This window comes from Nomascus leucogenys, chromosome 12, assembly GCF_006542625.1.
Source record: "Nomascus leucogenys isolate Asia chromosome 12, Asia_NLE_v1, whole genome shotgun sequence".
NCBI lineage: Eukaryota > Metazoa > Chordata > Mammalia > Primates > Hylobatidae > Nomascus > Nomascus leucogenys.
The window spans coordinates 37,971,011-37,993,687 of NC_044392.1; positions in this window are offsets into that span (position 1 = coordinate 37,971,011).

Below are 22,677 nucleotides of genomic sequence, written 5' to 3' on the forward strand. Positions count from 1 at the left end.
GAGCTATATTTATTTTAACATGTAGTCAATACAAATATATATTTTAATGCACATTGATATAATGAAATCAGTTTACTTTTTTGTACTAAGTCTAATTAATCTGGTGAGTATTTCATACTTACATCAAAGTTCAATTCAGACTAGCCAAGTTTCAAGTGTTGGCTACTCCTCATTTCACTGAACAGTGCAGCTCTAGATAGCCACAGGTAGGTCTCCTAGCCTGACCTAAGAGTTCAATTTTCTCTTTTCTCAGGGAAGGATAAAAGACTCTACTGATGGTTTACAGATTTACTAAAAAATGTCAGTGAAATATTTTGAAAATAAGAACAACAAATATATGCTCTATTTGAGCATTAGCCTGACAACTAGGGGTCATAAGTTCTACTCCTGGCCCCAGCATTATTTAGAAGTAAAATATAATTCAGTTTTCTCATTTATAAAATGAAGTCCCTGGTCTAGAGAACTTGCTAGCTCCTTCCCAAAGGTAAAATTATATATTCCATTTTTTAAATGATTAGTCTACCTTATCTTTCAGAGCAAGAGTACAACAATTTCTTACTGCCATTGTTATGACTGACTGACTTTTAATGTTTTAAGTGCAGACTTTCCCACCTCTTCCTTGGAGAGTCTGTTTCTCAAATTGATGGCATTTGTCCTACACTGTGTTTAATTTATGTTTTCTTTCCCTACATTTAACTCCTCCTCATGATCTCTTGGACCCCTCTGCACATTTCCTTCCCTTCCTTGATGATCCCTGTAGGCAATTAAAACGTCGCTCCCTCTTCAGCTTTCTCCAGCCATGTTCTCTAGACTACTCATTTCCTGTCAGCTCCCCAAATCAGCCAGGTCCTTATGCATTTTTCATGGCTGTCCTTTGTGTCCCTATTCAAGAGAGGAGTCACTGAAGTTTGGACTAGAATGTAATACCCTCCCTACTCCCATCTCCCTTATTTCTTTTTTGACTAGGAGAAGACAGCTTGTTGGCCAGTGGAGGAGAGGAAACGTGAACTGCTGTTGATCCCTGCCTTCTGTTCCCAGGGTCTCCAAGGAGAGTTGTAATGTTTCTGAATCTTCTTTTATAAACTCTGCCTTTCTCAATCTTGCTGTTCTCTAAAGCACAAATTCTCTGTTTTCATGCCTCACAGAACTATAAGGGGAGTCTCCCAAAACCTGTCTCTGTGGAGTTCAGAGGAGGACTGTCCTTTGGACTTCTGTTGTCCAATATGGTGGCCAGTATCCACAGGTGGCTACAGAGCACTGAAAATGTGATTAGTGGGACTGGGGAAATGAAATCTAAATTTAAATTAATTTACAGTAAAAACCAATAGCTCATTCAGTTATTGCAAAATATTCAAGTATGTTTGTAAGAATTAGGGTATGTGAATACTTTTTACCCGCAAATTTTATGAAATCTAAATAGACATGAAGGATTTCTAATACAAATTTAGCATCTAAACTGGGATGTTCTGTAGCTGTAGCATACTCACAGAATCTTATAAAGTTTTTATAAAAAAGTAGACTATCTCAATAATTACTTGTATTACATGTTAAATGATAATATTTTTAATATGTTGGATTAAATAAAATATGATTGAAATTAATTGTAAAAAATAAATTAATTATACTTGTTTCTTTTAATTTATTTACATGGTTACTCTAGAAAATTTAAAATAACATATATGGCTCACATTATATTTCCAACAGACAACACTGCTGTAGGCAAAGTTTCTCTGGATTTCTGAATCTTCTTTTTAGTTTACATTATTCAACCTGTTGAACACTCTGAATACACTATTTTGTGTAAACTTTGCAACTGTGTATAAAGTAGATATTATTATCCTTCTTCCACCAGTCGGAAAGAGGCTCAAAATATTTGCATAATTTTTCCCAAACCACAGAGTTACACTTTATTAAGTGTAACTTATTATATCCAAAGTAGTAATAAGTGACAGAGCTGGGTCTGAATATGGGCACATCCACAGCCCTTATTCTTTTCATTTCACTGTGCTGCCTCAGTACCTGACATTCATATTCTGATGCTTGTCTCTCTTGAGCCCATCAGATGCCCATATCTGAGTCTATTAGATGCTCACTTCTGACAACTAATCTATTTTTATAGCATATAAAGTATTTCTTTAACATTTATAATCTCATTTTATCTATCTCCACTTTATGAATTAAGAAGCTCATAGGTGACAAAGTCAGGACTAGAATCCAGAATTCCTTCATTTTTTTCTTATATCAAGAATTAATGAATGGACATGGTGTATGTGGAAAAATAATAAAGATTGGAAATATCAGGAAGGCCACAATTTAAGTCAGAAGCTTACTAACAGAGTTAGGAAGACTTTCTTGCTGGTATAGTAGATCCTGGGGGTAAAAACATCAATCATTCTAGGATTAGTCAAGGTTCACCAGAATAATAGAATAGATAGGATCTAGTAGGAGATATTTATGAAGAGGCTTACTACAAATTATTCGGCTCATGCAATTATGGAGCCTGAGAAATCCCACAATTTGCTTGCTATCTGCAAGCTAGATAGTTAGGAAAGCTGATGGCATAGTCCAAGGGCCTGAGAACTGGAGAGCTGATGGTATAGCTTCCAGCATGGATTTGAAGCCTTGAGAACCAGGAGCACAGCAGACAGGAGACCAAAGTTCCAGCTCAAGAAATCAGACAGAGTTAATTCAGACTTTCTCTGCCTTTTTGTCTTACTCAGGCCCTTAACAGATTGGACAATACCCACACACACTAGAGAAGGCCAGCTGCTTTACTTAATCCACCAATACAAATGCTAGTCTCTTCCAGAAATACCCTTACAGACACATCCAGAATTATTGAAAATAATTCCAATGAAACCAACTATCTGGGCATTCCACGTCCCAATGAAGTTGACACATAAAATTAACCATCCCAAGTTCACTACTTGTTCACTTGGTACCCATACACATATCCTTGAACCATAGTTAATCTCCAAATAAAGATACTGAAAAGGTCATAATTCCACCTAACATGATGCAACTATCTTGAATATGACCAAAATCTCAATAACCCCTTGATGCAAAGAGTTCTCAAGTCTCAGAATTGACTAAAGGACCATGACTCTCTGTTTTTATGATTCGGGTTAGACTTTTCTTCACTTGACCTAGAACATTTCTGCTTATACATTTCAGGTAAGAATGTAATAGATTTCCTATCCATTTCACTTCTAGCAATACCATAATCAACCAGCTAATGCCATAGCTCTGCATAAGACTATCTGACTATTGTTTTGACCCTACTGGCCCATTATAGTAATGATGCCTGCCTTGTTTTTGGTACCCAACTGCTATTTGGCCCCTGTCACAGTGGAATCCAAATGCTCCCATTACATTTAGGTTTCCCAATTCAGTGACTGCAGTTCTCACTGTAGGGTGTGGCCTCCAGAGCTCTTCAAGAATACTGGGGCGCCCCAGACAAATTTATTTCTCACAGTGTTGGTATTAAACTGTGATGTTAATAGTTTAACATTAAACTATTAGTGGGCAAATAGGTATTAAATTTAAAAATCCACACTAACATTCTAATCTCCCTAAGCTTTTAAATCCCTTCCACTGCATTAAACCAAGGCAGGTTGGATATTTCCAATTTGCTTGCTATGGACCATCTTTTGGTCCATATTTCAGCCAGCCACTCAAACAAACTGCTATAACCCTTTTTATCTCTCCAAGCTGCAATATTAAATTCAGAATCTCTGCTTAGTGGACCTATGTCAATAACTTCAGCCTGATCCAACTTTACATTCATTCTATTATGCAATACCCTTAGACTCCATTCCCACACAAGTTTCCTTGATTTCTGTCCACATGAATTTAAAAACTCTATAGTTCTTTTGAAGGATAGCACATTTCCTCATTAGTAACACTGTACCTCACCTTTAGGGGCCTGCTTAAATGTGAGTTCCATTATAGGTATAGGACTTAAGCCATGTTGTGTAAGTGTGTTCTACGAAAAATCGACATTGTCTTTCATGACAACTGCCTCAGGGGAGGCCACTACAGTTCCTCCAGGCAATGTGGAGTTAGTCTCCTCAGATATGGGTAGACAGCCCACCACCACTGTGTTATAAGGGCTGACACCACTGGAACTGGGGAGGCTGACTCCACTGCAGGAGGGGATACCTCTTTTATTGGCAAAGAAGGCTCATCAGAATTTAAGGGCTCAACATTTCCAGCTTCATGAGAGTCTTCCCATATATTCTTTTTCTAACTTATAGGATTCCACTCTTTCCTAATTAATTTACTCACTGTAACAGTAGGCACCTTGAAAGGCTGGGAGTTCAAGTTGGCATAATTCATCCAGTCACGGGATGATATTGTGTGTTTGATTTTCAGCAATTTCAACTTTGAAGATATAAGAGATGATAGTCTCTTTCAGGACAAACATAGAAGTGTTCTGGTCATTCATGTGGTGCTTCAGGTGGGAATTCAAATCCCTGAGCTCATCCATTTTTTGTTGTTGTTGTTCAACCAGTTTGTCCAGTGGCATTAGGAGCAACCAGCTAACCTCATTACATTCATTAGTTTTTTTAAAAAATGTTTGAAAGTACAGTAGTCTCCACTTTTCTGTGGCTTCATTTTTCCACAGTTTCAGTTACCCAGGGTCAGCTGTCACCCAAAAATATTAAAAATTCAGAAATAAATCATTTATAGGTCTTCAATTGCATACCATTCTTAATACCATGATGAAACATCATGCTATCCTGTTCTGTCTCACAGAGGACAGAAATGATCTGTTTGTCCGGAGTAGCTATACTGTATATACTACATGCCCATTAGTCACTGAGTAGCCATCCATGGTACTAGATTGGCTGTCATGGTATCACCAAGTAACCCTTATTTTACTCAATAATGGCTCCAAAGTAGAAGAGTAGTGATATTGGCAATTTGGAGATGCCAAATAGGAGAAGCTGTAAAGTGCTTCCATTAAGTGACAATGTAAAATTTATTGAATTGATAAAGAAAGAAAATATATGCTGAGGGTGCTAAGATATGCACTAAGAATGAATCTTCTATCCATGAAATTGGGAAATAGAAAAAAGAAATTTGTGGTAGTTTTGTTTTTGAATATCAAATTGCAAAGTTACAGCCACAGTGAATGATAAGGGCTTAGTTAAGATGGAAATAACATTAAATTTGTGGATGGGAGACAAAATCAGAAACATGTTCTGACTGATGGCAATTGGGTTCAGCACTATACTTAATTTCAGACATCTACTGGGGGGTCTTGGTACGTATCCCCCATGAATCAAGGGGAACTATTTGATCATAAACACAATCACACAGCTACTTGCTTTTTATCAGTCATTAACAGTATCGAATGGAGGTACTGTTCATATCTCTCTCTCTAAATCACACCATGGACTATCAATGCTCTCTTTATTACTGGAAACTGAATCATTCAGATTATAAAGCCAATTCCAAAAATCCTAAAACCAGTTCAGAAAACTCATCCTTAAAATTCTGTTTCTCTGATATTGAATGTTACCAACACAAGTAAATGATAAATATTTGAGATGACAAATATACTAATTTCCCTGATCTGATTGTTATGCATGTATTGAAACATCACTATGTATCTCATAAATATGTACAATTATTACATGTCAATTAAAAAATAAAATAAAATAAAAACTCTTTTCCTCTAGAACCCCTTATAGTACCAAAATTTCTATTGATATTTAACCAACTCTCTGGGGATCCCATGGCTCAGTAGAGTTGACATATAAAATCAACCATCATATCATCCTTATTTTTCAAAGCTTCATGAATGACTATAAGCAAATATTTTAAATGGACTTAATGCTACCTGTAAAATAAATGAAGAAAACAATCCCATTTGCAATAGCATCAAGAACAATTAAATACTTAGGAATAAATTTAACCAATGAGGTAAAAAATCTGTATATTTAAAACTATAAAACACTGATGAAAGAAATTAAGAAGACACAAATAAATAAAAACGTATCTGTGATCATGAATCAGAATTAATATTGTTAAAATATTCATGCTAACCAAAGCAGTCTACAGATTCAATGCAAACACTATCAAAATTTTAATGACTTTTTCATAGATAGAAAACAAAATTATAAAATTCATATAAAACCACAAAAGACCCCAAATAGCCAAAGCAATCTTAAGAAGAACAAAACTAGAGGCATCACATTACCTAATTTTAAATTATATTACACAGCTATAGTAGTAATCAAAACAGCAGAGCACTAGCATAAAAACTGATACATTTGCCAATAGAACAGAATAGAGAGCCCAGAAATAAATCCACACATATAAAATTAACAAATATCTGACAAGGGTGATAAGAACACAAAATGGGGAAAAGATGGTCTCTTTGCTAAATGGTGTTGGGAAACTGGATAACCACATCTAAAAGAATTAAAGTGGATCTTTATCTTATACCACTCACAAAAAATAATTTGAAATGTATTAAAGACCATGAATGTAAGACTAAAACCATAACACTCCTAGAAAAAAAAATAACACTCATTAACATTGGTCTTAGCAATGTTATTTTGGGGTATGACGCTGCAAGCCAAAAATAAAATTATAAGGCCTTTCAACCATCCAAATGGACTTCCTCCCCAGCCAGGGCACTCTTAAAAATTTAACTTGAAAGACCAGTTCAGGCCATAACAGGAAGTAAGGATTGGACATGCCTCATTATACTTCTCTGGCATTTTAACATCAACACAGACCTTACATTTACAACCTATTCTCTCTGAAACCTGCTACCTGGAGGCTTCACTTGCATGATAAGACTTTGGTTTCCACAACCTTTTATCACAACCCAGTCATTTCATTTCTATTGATTCCAGGTCTTTAGATAAACTCAACCAATTGTCAACTAGAAAATTTTATATCTACCTATAATCTGGAAGCCCCAACTTTGAGTTGTCCCGTCTTTCTGCACCCATCCAATGTATTTCTTAAATGTATTTGATCAAAGTCTCATGTCTCCCTAAAATGTATAAAACCAAGCTGCACCCCAACCACCTTAGGAACAGGTTCTCAGGACCTCTTGAGGTCTGTGTCATAGGTCATGGTCACTCATATTTTGCTCAGAATTAATCTCTTTAAATATTTTACAGAGTTTGACTCTTTTCATTGGCAATAATTTGGTGCCCAAACATGTGGGGCCTCAGAGAGGACTCAGAACTAGATTTTAAAATAAGCAAAGTTTCACTTGCGTCCCTGTGAAGAGACCACCAAACAGGCTTTGTGTGACAATAAAGCTTTTTAATCACCTAGGTGAAGGCAGGCTGAGTCTGAAAAGAGAGTCAGTGAAGGGAGATAGGTGTGGGGCCATTTTATAGGATTTCGGTAGGTAGTGGAAAATTACAGTCAAAGGGGGTTGTTCTCTGGCTGGCAGGGGCGGGGGACACAAAGTGCTCAGTGGGGGAGCTTTTAAGCCAAGATGAGCCAGGAGAAGGAATTTCACAAGGTAATGTCATCAGTTAAGGCAGGAACAGGCCATTTTCACTTCTTTTGTGATTCATCAGTTACTTCAGGCCATCTGGATGTATACCTGCAGGTCACAAGGGATATGATGGCTTGGCTTGGGCTCAGAGGTCTGACATTCCAGTCTTCTTATATTAATAAGAAAAATAACAAAATAGTGTTGAAGTGTTGGGGCAGTGAAAATTTTGGTGGGGTAGTATGAAGAGATAATGGGAGATGTTTCTCAGGGCTGCTTCGAGCAGGATTAGGGGCAGTGTGGGAACCTAGAGTCGGAGAGATTAAGCTGAAGGAAGATTTTGTGGTAAGGGACTATATTGTGGGGTTGTTAAAAGGAGCATTTGTCATATAGAATGATTGGTGATGGACTGGATGTGGTTTTGTATGAATTGAGAAGCTAAACAAAATAAACAAGATCTGAATAAGAGAAGGAAAAAAACAGGTATTAAAGGACTAAGAATTGGGAGGACCCAGGACAGCCAATTAGAGAGTGTCCAAGGGGGTTCAGTGTAATTACTTGTTTGGTTGGTGAGTTTTTGGGCTCTATTCTGGACAGATTCCTTTTTTTTTTTTTTAATTGGAGGCTGAGCTTGGTGAGGTATGTCTTTAAAAGACCATTAGTCCGTTTTACCTTTCCTGAAGATTGAGGATGGTAAGGGGTATGAAGGTTCCACTGAATATCAAGAGCCTGAGAAACTGCTTGGGTGATTTGACTAATAAAGGCTGGTCCGTTATCAGACTGTATAGATGTGGGAAGGCCAAACCAAGGAATTAGGTCTGACAAAAGAGAAGAAATAACTGTGGTGGCCTTCTCAGACCCTGTGGGAAAGGCCTCTACCCATCCAGTGAAAGTGTCTACCCAGACCAAGAGATATTTTAGTGTCCTTACTCAAAGCATGTGAATAAAGTCAATTTGCCAGTCCTGGGCAGGGGGCAAATCCCTGAGCTTGATGTGTAGGGAAGGGAGGGGGCCTGAACAATCCCTGAGGAGTAGTGGAATAGCAGATGGAACACTGAGAAGTGATTTCCTTAAGGATAGATTTACACAATGGAAAGGAAATGAGAGATTCTAAGATGTGGGCTAGTGGCTTGTAACCTACATGGAAGAGGCTATGAAATGATGACCGAATAGAATGGGCCTGTGAGGCTGGAAGGAGATATTTTCCTTGGTCTAAGAACCGTTTGCCTCGTGTGGAAAGAGATTGATAGGTGGCAGTTTCAGTGGGGGAGTAGGTGGGAGTGACCGATGAGAAGGAGAAAAACTGGCAGTGAGGGACAGAAGTTGGAACCCTAGCTGCTTCTTTAGCTACCTTATCGCATAAGCATTGCCCTGAGCAATGGGATCTGATACCTTTTAATGGCCCTTGCAGTAAATGACTCCAGCTTCCTTTGGAAGTAAAGCGGCTTTAAGAAGAGTTTTTATTAAAGAGGAATTAATGATGCAGGACCATTGCATAGTATGGAAACCTGTTTTTGCCTATATAACAGCATGGTAGTGAAGGATATGGAAGGCATATTTAGAGTCAGTATAAATATTTACGCATAGTCCTTTTGCAGGAGTGAGGGCTCGAGTTAAGGCAATGAGTTCCGCTTGCTGAGAGGTAGCGGACGGGGGCAGAAAATATATGCATCTGGTATGATGAAGAAAATAGATTTTGGGAGTTACGAGAACTGTAGAGAGTGAGTTGAGCATAGTTTGTGATTTTGAGGGCCTCTAAAACAATTAAGGCAGCAGCAGCCGCCGCACGCAGACATGAGGGCTAGGCTAAAACAGTAAGGTCAAGTTGCATGGATAAAAAGGCTGCTGGGCGCGGTCTCAGCTCTTGTGTAAGAATTTTGACTGCACAACCCTGCACTTTGGCTGTCTGTAATGAAAAAAGGGTTGGGATGAGTCAGGGAGTGCTAGTGTGGGAGCAGTCTCTAAAGCTGTCTTCAAGGAACAGAAAGAGGAGTGGGGAAAGGATTTAGGATCCACGGGGTCAGCTAGGTTTCCTAGAACAGAATAATGGGTTGCAGAGGGAGGTATTGAGGATAGGAGAGTATATGGGTTTGGCACAGGGTAGATAGGAAAGACAATTTGGTTGATAAGGTGCAGATCCTAAACTAACCTGTAAGGCTTGTCTGGTTTTTGGACAGGTAAAATAGGGGAATTGTAAGGCGAGTTTATATGCTTTAAAAGGCCATGCGGTAACAGGCAAGATATAACAGGCTTTAATCCTTTTAAAGCGTGCTGTGGGATGGGATATTGGTGTTGAGTGGGGTAAGGGTGATTAGGTTTTAATGAGAAGGGGTGCATCAACCATTGCCAAGGAGGGAGTAGAGGTGTCCTATACTTGTAGATTAAGGTGGGGAATATAAGGGGAGGATGTGAAGGAGGCTTTGAACTGGGGAAAAGGGTGGCAATGAGGTGTGTCTGTAGCCTAGGAATAGTCAGGGAAGCAGACAATCTAGTTAAAATGTCGGCCTAATAAGGGAACTGGGCAGGTAGGGATAACTAAAAAGGAGTGCATAAAAGAATGTTGTCCAAGTTGGCACCAGAGTTGGGGAGTTTTAAGAGGTTTAGAAGCCTGGCTGTCAATACCCACAACAGTTATGGAGGCAAGGGAAACAGGCCCTTGAAAAGAAGGTAATGTGGAGTGGGTAGCCTCTGTATTAAGAAGGGGACGGACTTACCCTCCACTGTAAGAGTTACCCAAAGCGTCTGTGATGGTCTAGGAAGCTTCCGAGGTAATTGGGCAGCATCAGTCTTCAGCCCCTAAGCCAAGAAGATCTGGGAAGGAGTCAGTCAGAGAGCCTTGGGCCAGAGTTCCAGGGGCTCTGGGAGAGGCTGGCAGGTGAGTTGAACAGTCCTATTTCCAGTGGGGTCCCACACAGATGGGACAAGGCTTAGGTGGAATCCCAGGCTGCAGGCATGCCTTGGCCCAGTGGCCAGATTTCCAGCACTTGAAGCAAGATCCTGGGGGAGGAAGTCCTGAAGGAATGCCTGATCGCCATGGCTTAGGTGTTTTGAAGTTCTTGTGTGCTGGAGATGTGGCTGGGGTTTCTCTCACAGCAGAGGCAAGTAATTGCAACTCTTCTCTATTATTGTACACTTTGAAGGTGAGGTTAATTAAGTCCTGTTGTGGGGTTTGAGGGCCGGAATTCAATTTTTGGAGTTTTATTTAATGTCAGGAGCGGATTGGGTAATAAAATGCATATTCAGAATAAGACGGCCTTTTGACCTTTTAGGGTCTAGGGTTGCTGCCAAATGAGCCATGAACTGGGTTGAGTTTTTATATTTGATGAAAAAGAGCCTAAACCTTAACTGATTTAGGAGAGGTCAGATAAAGAAAAAGGAGCATTAACCTTGACTATGCCTTTAGCTTCAGCCACCTTTTTAAGAGGAAATTGCTGGGCAGGTGGGGGAGGGCTAGTCACGGAACAAAACTGTAAGCTGGACCAGGTATGAGGAGGGGAGGTGATAAAAGGATTATAGGGTAGGGGAGGGGAGGCTGAGGAAGAATTGGGACCTGGCTTGGCCTGGCGAGGAACAGCATGGGGAGGAGGGGAGAGGGCAGATGGGTCTGTAAAAAAGGAAGATTGGAAAGACTCAGCAACACTTGGGGTTGGGACAGATGGGACAGGTGGGAGGGAAAGAAGGAAGGTTTGGGAGGAGTCGCATTGGGAACAGAGACTAGAGAGGGACTGATGTGTAAAAGAATGCCTGGACGTCAGGCACCTCAGACCATTTGCCCATTTTATGACAAGAATTATCTAGATCTTGTAGGATGGAAAAATCGAAAGTGCCGTTTTCTGGCTATTTGGAACCATTGTCGAGTTTGTATTGGAGTTAAGCAGCATTGCAGAAGAAAATAAGGCATTTAGGTTTTAGGTCAGGTGTGAGTTGAAGAGGTTTTCAGTTCTTGAGAAGACAGGCTAAGGGAGAAGAAGAAGGAATGGAGGGTGGAAGGTTGCCTATAGTGAAGGAGGCAAGTCCAGAAAAAGAGACGGTAGAGACATGGAGAGAAGGGGTGGGGGGTGCTTGCCCCCCAGGAAAGTGGAGAAGGGGTGGGAGGCGCTTGCCCCCCAGGAAAGTGGAAAAGGGGTGGAGACACAGAAAGAAGGGGTCGGGGGGTGCTTGCCCCCCAGTAAAGTGGAGAGAAAAGAGCGGGTAGAACAAGTAGAGAAGGGGTGGGGGGTGCTTTTCCCCCAGGAAAGTGGAGAAGGGGTGGGAGGTGCTTGCTTCCCAGGAAAGTGGAAAAAGGATAGAGACACAGAGAGAAGGGGTTGGGTGAGCAGCCCTGGGCTGCAATATGGGTGAGCAGCCAAAGCAGGTGTCCCCATGATGATTAAACACCAAGGGAAGACTGTCTTCATGAGTCTGTGACCGAGGCCAGAGTTTTGAATCCACGGATAAAATGTGTCTCCTTTGTCTCTACCAGAAAAGGAAAGGAACTGAAATTAAGAGAAGGGAGAGATTGAAGTGTGGCGCCAAGGTTGAAAGGAGAAAGAGGCTGAGGGATAGTGAGAGGTTGGAGAAAAGAGTAAAAAGAGGCTGCTTACCCGGTTTAAAATTGGTGAGATGTTACTTGGGCTGATTGGTCTGAGGACCAGAGGTCGTAGGTGGATCTTTCTCACAGAGCAAAGAGCAAGAGGACAGGGGATTGATCTCTCAAGGGAGGTCCCCTGATCCGAGTCATGGCACCAAATTTCACACACGTCTGTGTGAAGAGACCACCAATAGCCTTTGTGTGAGCAATAAAGCTTTTTAATCACCTGGGTGCAGGCAGGCTGAGTCTGAAAAGAGAGTCAGTGAAGGGAGATGGGGTGGGGCCATTTTATAGGATTTCGGTAGGTAGTGGAAAATTACAGTCAAAGGGGGTTGTTTTCTGGCTGGCAGGGGCAGGGGACACAAGGTGCTCAGTGGGGGAGCTTTTGAGCCAGGATGAGCCAGGAGAAGGAATTTCACAAGGTAATGTCATCAGTTAAGGCAGGAACAGGCCATTTTCACTTCTTTTGTGATTCTTCAATTACTTCAGGCCACCTGGATGTATACCTGCAGGTCACAGGGGATATGATGGCTTAGCTTGGGCTCAGAGGCCTGACAGAAAGGACCTGAGTAGACATTTTTCCAAGGAAGACATATGAATGGACAATAGGTACATTAAAAGGTGCTTAACATCAGTAATCATCAGAGAAACACAAATTAGAGCCACAGTGGGATACTGCATGACACCTATTAGGATGGCTATTATCAAAAAGAGAAGAGATTAAGTGTTGGTGAGGATGTAGAGAAAAGGGAACTTTTGTGAACTGTTGGTGGGGATGTAAGTTGGTACAATTGTCATGGAAAACAGTATGGAGCTCCCTCAAAAACAAACAAAAAAAGTGAGCTACCTGATGATCAAACAATCCCATGTCTGGTTATATATCTAAAGAAAACAAAATCGAGATCTTAGATATCTGTTCTCCCGTGTTTGTTACAGCTTTACATAGCCAAGCCATGGAAACAACAAAGTGTCCACTGACAGATGAATTCATTTAAAAATGTAGTATGTATATACAATGAAATATTACTCACCCATAAAAAGATGGAAATCCTGTCATTTGCAACAACACGTTTGAACCTTGAAAGCATTATACTAAGTGAAATAAATCAGACAAAAAAGACAAATACTATCTGATCTCATTTATATATGGAATCTAAAAAAGTCAAATTTATAGAAGCAGAAGGTGGAATGGTGACTGAGCAGCTGGGTGGGGGAATAGAGAGATGTTGGTCAAAAGGCACAAACTTTTAGTTAAAATGAATGAGTTATGGGATTGTAATATACAGTATAGTGACTATGGTTAATACTTTTGTATACTTGAAATTTAATAAGAAAACAGATCTTAAATGTTGTCATACATATGTACACACACACACAAATACTAACTATATGAGTTGGTGGATGTGTTAACTAACGAGTGCTAGTCATTTCACAATGTATGTATATCAAATTATCATACTATACATCTTAAATTTTTACAATTTTATCTACCAATTACACCTCAATAAACCCAGGGGGTGGAATAAGTGAACTTTGTATAAGTCAGCCTTTTTCAAAGTACAGATCAAAACTCATCAATAGTTCATAAAATCAAATCAGTTGATCACAATGAGTATTTAAAAAAGTGACATAGAATGCAATACAAATATCAGAATGTCTCATGTAATAAGGATAAATTTTGTTTTATGGCACTCTATCTTCAGTTATATGTGTATAAATGTGTGCATTGTAATAGAAATTGTATTTCTTAGTGTGACAGGAAGGACGAAAGGAAGGAAGGAAGGAAGGAAGGAAGGAAGGAAGGAAGGAAGGAAGGAGAGAGAAAAAGAAGGAAGAAAGGAAGGAAACACTGCTCTATACCAACAGAAAAACTGTAGCTATATGTTACGCTGCACCAGCATACAGTGGGTTGTTGCTTCCAGTAAAGCTCCTGACTATACCAGATCAATCAAGCTGACTGCCTCAGCCAATTTCACAAGGCATAGAATTGTCTCAATTGGTCCAAGAAGATGTCAGTCAGGATGATATACAGTCACTTATATAAGTCCATACCTTGAGTTAAGATTTCAATATATAGCCAGCTCTACTCCCCTAGATTACTTCATCATCATTATTTTTTGTCTTCTGAAACTCAACAAAAATTAAACTCTTCAGGCAACAGCTTTATGTATAGCCATAGCAGTGGATGAACAGTGGGAAGGATTTTAGCTGGCAACAAATATACCTACATTTATTAATCTGGTACTTATTGAGTACTTTCTACGGGCAAAAGTTAACCCAATGTGTTAAGAGTAATTAACCATGATAGTGTATATATGCAAAGTTTTCCACATACACAGATGACCAAATCTGGAGATTACATGGCTTCTCTAAGACAGAGATCTTGAAACAAAGATCAGAAGTAAATCAAGAGTCATTTTAATAAAGAGATAGGGAAGAAACTCAATTAGATTGAGTAGAGAAGTGAGTAAGAGGAGAGAATATGAACACAGAGAATGTAGACAATGTTTTGGAAACTTTTTTTTTAAGTTTCATTTTGTTTGGGAAAAAAAAGAAGAGAATAGACTATGGTTGGATAGAGTAGTCAAATCAAAAGAGATATTGCTTAGTTTTTGTATTATTAGATGGGAAGGATTTGATCACCTTTAAAGGCTGAAGGAAAATTTCTCAGAGATAGGATATTTCCACATATCCACCTTTCAGGAGTAATTGGACTTAGATATTGCTGTCAGTAATCCTATTATCCACTGTGACGGGAATCATTCTGGATATCTGTGGGGGTCTCCACTATAAACAATCCTTGGCCCTTGTTGCATCAACGCAGGACAGCTTCTATTACAGTTTGACTTATGATGTTTCATCAGAAGTTAAGTCCAATAATAAGCCTTAGACTCCTAATCTGGTCTGTAAGAGTATCCACAGCACTTGAAAGCCCCCTGCCCCCGAAGCTTGGGACCGGGTGGGGTAAGTGGATAGCAGTGAGAAATGGCAAATTCTGTCTCAGGATTCTCATTCATTAGAAAGACAAAGCTCAATCCATCTAACTGATTTAAATGCCACCTATCATCTGGATTTTTCTGGGTTTTTTTCCCATGTAAGATTGAATCCTGGTGGGAGGGGAAGACAGGGAAGTGCATTTGACATCCATAACATCAGATCCTGGCACTTTCTCCCTACCATTCCCAGCAATTCTTGTTGCTGACGCCCAACATGCACAATAGGCACACTCATTTCCAAAGCAAAGGTAAACCTGCTTGTCATTTTTGCCTTCGACATGTCATATGAAGGTGCATATCAGTGTTGGTCAGGGGTGAGGACTACTCCTGAGAAAAGTAGAAGGAAAACTTAGGAGAAAATAGAAAGGGTTGTTGGACCTTACGGTTCTTGTGGAGTTCTGCAGAGGCAACAAAGGATGGAACCTCAGGAGTAGAAGGACCATCAGCTCAGATGTGAGCCTTTTCTCTACAGTGTCTCCCCAAGTCATTGTCCAGCCTGCGAGGACACAATCTCATCTCAGTGACAGGGACATCTTATGTGGTAGTTATTGCTAGCTTTGGACAGTTCTCATGACTAATATTTCTTCATATGTAGCTGAAAAACTCCTTACTTATTGGAATTATACTCTCATTTTGATAAGAAATAGGGGGAAGAATGACAGACTAATAGTCAGAACATCAACATGTCAAGTACTCCTTGTTTAATACTCACCATAGGTCCAAAAGCAGCTAAGCACTTCATACACATTATCTCAAAAGAATAAGAATGATGCTCGTTCTACATCTGTGACAGACTAAATAATGGCCCTCCAAGATGTCCACATCCTAATATGTCCACATTCTGTCATGAAGATAAAAATAAAATCTCTCCCTCATTCCCCAGCCTCCACCCATGCAAAAAAAAAGAAATAGATCTGCATATTACTTAAACAATCTGCTGTAATTATATATGGCCTAGGTATGAATTACTTGGGGCACTGAGTGTCTGGGGAGAAAACTAGAGGACTCTCACTGCCTATATCCCAGAACCTGTGAATATATTGTATGGCAAATGAGGATTAAGGTTGCTAAGCCACTGATTTTAAGACAGGGAGATTCTCCTAGGTTATTTGTGTGAACACAAGGTCATCACAACGATCCTTAAAATGGGAAAGTGTCAGAAGAGTCAATGTTAGAATCCACTGCATCCAGTGTGAGAAAAACTCAACCGGCCACCACTGACTTTGGCTTTAAAGTTGGAAAGGGCCACAGTCAAGGGATGTAGGCAAACTCCAGAGGCTGGAAATAAGAAAAAAATGGATTCTCCCCTAGAGCCTCCAGAAGGAATACTTCCACCAACACTGTGATTTCAGCACAACCATGTCAGATTTCTGATCAGACTTACGGATCAGTAAGATAAAGCATTTGTGTTGTTTTATGCCACTAAGTTTGTGGTAATCTGTCACAACAGCAATGAAAAACTAGTACAACATTGAAATCCCTTGCAAAAGTCTGTTATACTCGATGTTTTGTCCCCAGGCTAAGCATCTAGGCTCTTACCAGCAAAACCTGGCTTACACACCAAGTATAAGGTATTAAGGCTGTTTGACTTGATTTGGCCTGGTTGGTATTAAATGTCATGTTTAATATAACCAGGATGACTGTTTTCCCGAATGATGACTTTAGGAATCATTATATATTCCTCCTCAGTGCTTTCATTGTTTCCAATATTTTGAAACTTGCCTTCAGTTTTGAACACACACAAAAAAATGGTATTATTTTATTGCCAGGCATTTTTGTTGCTTTTCACAACCTCATTTTGAGCCAGAGAAATATTATCCTATCTTAAGAATCCTCTTTTCACCTCAGTGTGTTAAGAATTTTGACCATTTGAAAAAATTAAATATACCCCTCAACAGATTGATGTTTACGACCACGGAAACAACTCTAAACAATGTGCTCAAAATGTTCTGTAGGGAATTCCCCCAAAGAGAGCCCAAAACTCTTCTGCGCAAGAGCAGTGTCACTGAGTAAGAACAGTACAGACTCGATGCTACCAAAGGGAGACCCTAAGGTATATGGTTGTTGAATGTTTCTTAAAAACAAAATAACAAAGACATCATTTTAAATCAAACTGAAATACACTTCTGCAGTAGCAATGGAAACGTTTGTTTTTGTTTTTTTTAATGCTTAAAAAGGGAGGGAGACAGTAGAAACCACTTGTCTTCTCGCATACTTCTTCTTCATTCTGTCATGAAGATAAAAATAAAATCTCTCCCTCATTCCCCAGCCTCCGCCCATGCAAGAATAAAGAAATAGATCTGTATATTACTTAAACAATCTGCTGTAATTATATATGGCCTAGGTATGAATTACTTGGGGCACTGAGTGTCTGGGGAGAAAACTAGAGGACTCTCACTGCCTATATCCCAGTTTTGTTTGTGTGGTTTTTTAAAATGTTGATCCCCAAACAGTAACCAGCCTAATAACTCTCGACATTCCATCACTAATAAACTTGGTAATGGATTTCTTCTCTCTCTCAGCATTTCCTAGGTTTTGCTCAGGCTGCCAATGAAAGTGAAATGTACTCTGTGTTTGCTTCTCTCACCCTCTCTCTCTCTCTTTTTTTTTCCCTTGTTCTTTTTTAAGTTATAGCCACTGGAGAGGCTTGATAAGTTTCTCTCTTATCTCACTAAGACATCTGAGACAGATCCATAGTAACTGAATAATCAATTAATTCTCCTGCAGAGTTCCATTTACATAATGAAAATGCAACGCGCTGATATTTTATACAAGTCATTTTTGGTCGTCTAGACTGATAATATATTGTGTATTGATTGAGGGGGAAAGCCTAATGGATCTTCTGTTGTTGAAGTTGCAAAATTACAATTAAAGTAAAATGACAGAAGCAAGCATCTATTGGATTCGTATCTATATATCTCTCTTTAATATAAGATTCTAAATGTCTGGACCTGATTAAGGCTTTGCTCTCATTTGAGCAGAAAAGGCACATAATGTGTGACTGTTTGTGTTCTCATTGCTGTAGCCAAAATCAATATTGTACTGTTTGCAAACATTGCCAATGTACAAGGCTAAATCTTGTGTCCTCCACATAACCAGGGAAGCTGTGACTTAAATCATACCTTTACTGTTGATGCAGTGGCCTTTTAACCTGGAGAAGGAAAGGAATCTTAGTAGAGCTTAGACCAAATAAATAAAAATTAAGACTCCTGTGCTCTACATAGTCCTATGGGAAAATAAGACTTAATTTTTGATCCTTGTTCATCTGCCTTCATATATTTATAAAATCAGATCATAATTAATGCTTTTTATTGTAGCCTTAACACAGAGGGCAGTAGTGTAACAGTTAAGCTCACAGGCTCTTAAGCCAGGCTGTGTGAATTGTTACCCTGTCACTTAAGAACTGTCAGTCACAGAATAACTTACTTGATTTCTTTGAGCCTCAGTTTCCTCATCTATATACAAATACAATATTAATGTTCACCCCCTAGTGTTGTTGGCAGAATTAAATGAACTCATGCTTGTTAAATGCCCAGAATAAGGCCTGTCAAATAGCAAATGCTCAATAAAGTCAGCTATGATTACTAACAAATCCATAAAGAAATGCATCATGGCCCTGGCCCTCCAGGTCTGGGATTTTCTGTTTGGTTGAGGAGAGCAGTGGCACATCCAAGAAGATAATTCAAAAGAAGAAAGTTGAAAAAAAGTAGCTATAGCTGGGTGTCTCTAATCCCAGAGGCTTGGGAGGCTGAGGTGAGAGGATCACTTGAAGCCAGGAGTGGGAGACCAGCCTCGGCAACATAGTAGAACCCCTTGAGCCCAGGAGTTCAATGATGCTTCAGTGAGCTATGACTGCACCACTACATTCCAGCCTGGGCGAGATCTTGCCTCAGTAATAATAATAATTTCTCTTTAAAGCAGATATTCATTCAAACATGGATAGTAGGGGATATGATTTGAATGTTTCCCCCAGTAAGCATGTATTTGGAAACTTAATTCCCAGTGCAACAGTGTTGGGAAGTGGGACCTAATGAGAGGTGATTAGGTTATGAGAGCTCTGCTCTCATGAATAGATTAATGCTGTTATCACTGGAGTGGATTTCTTATACAAGATTGAATTCATTCAGCCTTCTCTTATGCACACATTCTCTCTCTCTCTTTCTCTCTCTCTTTGTGTCTCTGTCTCTGTCTCTCTCTCTCTTTCTCTTTTGACTTTAGGCCATATGATGCCTTCTGCCATGTGTGACACAGCGGAAGAGACCTTGCCAGATGCAGGCCCCTCAAACCTTAAACTTCCCAGTCCAGAATTGGCTTCCCAGTAAGCCAATAAATTTTGGGTGATTATAATTTACCTAGTCAGTGGTATTCTGTTATAGCAGCATAAAACAAATGAAAAAAGTGTGTTTTCTATTTTTCTTCTTTTTATTTTTTTCTGTATTTTCTAATATTTTCACAATGGCCATGCATTACTTTCATAATCTTAAAGAAGCAAAATTATTTCCACTTTGAAAAAGAGAGGGAAACCATCAATCCAGGAAGAAGCAATATTATCTGAAGTTCATACATTGTGGTTCTGTGTTTTGTTTCCACCAAATTTTATAGTAGTCCTCTTCCTGAAATGTTACCCATGTTTACTCTCAGATCTCTGCATAGCAACCTCTACCAGATTTTGAAATACCTTCAGAGCAGGACCCCTTTGACAAACCAGGATTAAGTCCAGCTATTGCACCTTTATTTATATGCATATATTTTCCATTTGCTCATTCTGCCTTTTGCCCTCATCACAAACAAAACCTCACAGGTAGAAAACAAGAAGTGACGCTTGTTTTAATTTACTTTTTCTGTGGGCAAACCCTAGAGCGATTACTGCAGTGGGAGGAGGCTCTGAAGCCCTAAGGTGATAATAAAGATGCCTAAGAATTAATCAATCCCTCTTTACTCTCCAATGGGAAAAGGACTCCTTAGAGTTTAATTCAGCCCTGAAAACAGAGAATACAATTTTAGAGCAGATGTGGAGTAGCACTAACGAGGAAATCAGAGTTGCTGACTCAATATACAAAACCCAGGAAGTTCAGTACAGCAAACAACAGTAAAGATAAAAACATTCACCTCTTACAAACTCAGTTAATCCTATGTCTGTACCCAGCTCTGGAATCTGACTTCAAGAAAAATTGTTCTGACGTGTGAAACAGGAAAAGGAAGCTATATAACCTTTGTTTCTTGATGGTTCATTAATTACCCTTTCCAACTATGGTGTATGAACTCAAGTTATTCAGAGTTGAGTTAAAATTAGCATTGGTGGCAGTCACTATTGCATTCTCATCCCACGGAAAGGAATTCTCCCATGAAGATAATAAATAGCCTAGACTAGGCCATATGCCTTTAAGATTCAGTAAGAATGCAGATTCTTAAAATGACCATGGTAAAAATGAAGTCTATTATTTCACATTGACTGTTTATTATTGACCATGTGCCCTAATTATTAATAATCACCAAAAATAATGCTTTATGTGTATAGATAATCTTCTTTCTATATGTCATCTTAAATCTCTAATGTTTCAAATGTTACAGAAAAGCTAGTTTTAGTACTAGTACCATAGTGTGAAGAAAACAATAAACAAAGAAAATAGTAAGTTTTCTTGATCTTGTACCTGCCAATAAGCACCAATTATTTTACTAACAGTAAGTATCAATGACATCCCTGGGAAGAAAGATATAATTATACATAATGAGAAACTGAGGCACAAAAAAGGCCAATGATAGATTTAGGATTCTGGACCTACGTGACGTGGCGATCTTTAAAGATCAGAGTCCAGCTCGAGTGCCAAGAGGATGAAGAAGCCATGCCAAAGGGCAGAGGCTATCTATAAGACACCTTGCATCTACCCCAGAGGGATGTCCAGGGAGGTGGTCCCATGAGCAGGAATTATGTTTAAATGCATTTAATTATAATTCTCGGTGCTCAAAGAAAACACATTTTTCCAGAGATTTACATTTTTTCCCTTAAGCTTATGGAGGTTAAATGTAAAAGAACATTAAGGAGGATATTTTCTATTCCTCTGGAATTTGCAAATAAGATCCAAACTATTAAGCTAAGAGATGCCAAATAACCCATATTCTAAAGAAGCCTGCCAACAACTGGGATAAACACCACTCTCAAGGCTTCTTAAGAACCAACAATCAACGCAGAGTCAAAAGCTGTCAGCCTGGGGAAAAGATACGTGGCTTTCTTTTGCCCTGTCTGCTCTGCAAGAAAGGAAAAAAAAGGAGTTCTTTACCCTATCAAAAGCCAAATGAAGCAAGTTCCAAATATTAGCCATGTCTATATGAAAGATGATCAGACATTTCAATATCTCAATGGCTGGCTTGTTAGGTGTGACTTGCTCCTACTTAAAAGAGGGAAAGGGAAGAAAACATCAGAAAGCAGCCCCCTTTGGCTCTCCCTTGGACCAAATGGATGCCAGGGAAAGAAGCCTGCCTGAATGTTGCCAGCACCCTGCTCAAGCAGGCTGATCACCACCAGTTGAGGGGAACCCAGAAGCTGTGAAGTGTGTCATTGTGCATAAGAACTGAAGTATTGGGATTATCAGGCCAAAGACAGTTTTCTCACCTCAGGGAACTCTGCAGCGGGAGCCTCCTCTTCCATGAGCCCCGCCCCCCTCCATCATATAGCTCACACATGTGCTTGTACTCCCCCCAGTAGGACTCCATATCTGACAATATCAGCCAGGAGATCACTGACAACCAACAAACAGGTTCAAAAACACAATGTTTGCCCTTCCCACACTGTTCTTCTGGGTCCTTATACCAGAGAAGTGAAGCCCTGCAAAGGAAGAGCAAGGTTTCCAGACAAGAATACTCCAAAGCCTGGAAGAACATAAAGAAGTTAGAGAAGACTGTATTCCCTTCCTACTTTAGCCCGTCAAGCTCAAACCTGGCTGATTCTAAGAGGCTGAAGAAGGAAGGAGATGGGATTTAAATTACTATGAAATCTAAGTTTTTATTTTTATTTTTTTAGAGTCAGGGTCTTGCTCTGTTGCCCAGGCTGGAGGGCAGTGGCCTGATCATAACTGAACTGCAGCTTGAAATTCCTGGGCTCAGTCAATCCTCCCACCTAAGCTTCCAGAGTATCTGGGATTACAGGTGCAGGCCACCACTCTCAGCTATTTTTTTTTTAACTGAAACATGGTCTTGGTATGTTGCCCAGGCTGGTCTTAAACTCCTGGCCTCAAGTGATCCTGCTTTTTTGGCCTCCCAAAATACTGGGATTATAGGTGTCCACCAGCATGCCTAACAAAATACAAGTTTTTAAACTGAGTAGACAAAAGTTTTAAAAATTCTAAAAAGATTTTTTTTAAAACCAATAAGATCCTCCCAAGATAATGGTGTAAAACTTAAAAACCATGTAGTTTATAGTTTTTATAAAGTATAAAAAACTATAATAGTGGGAGCTTGATAGTAGTAACCAGCATTGGGTTAAGACAGCTCAATAAATTGGTTAAGGTTGGTTAAATAGATGATTTTTATGTAATGCCTTATGTTGGTACTGAGACTTAAACACAGATCATTTGACTTCAGACCTTGAGTTTGTTCTATGTTATTGAACTTCTCCCATACCAAATAATTTACCCTGTCTTTTA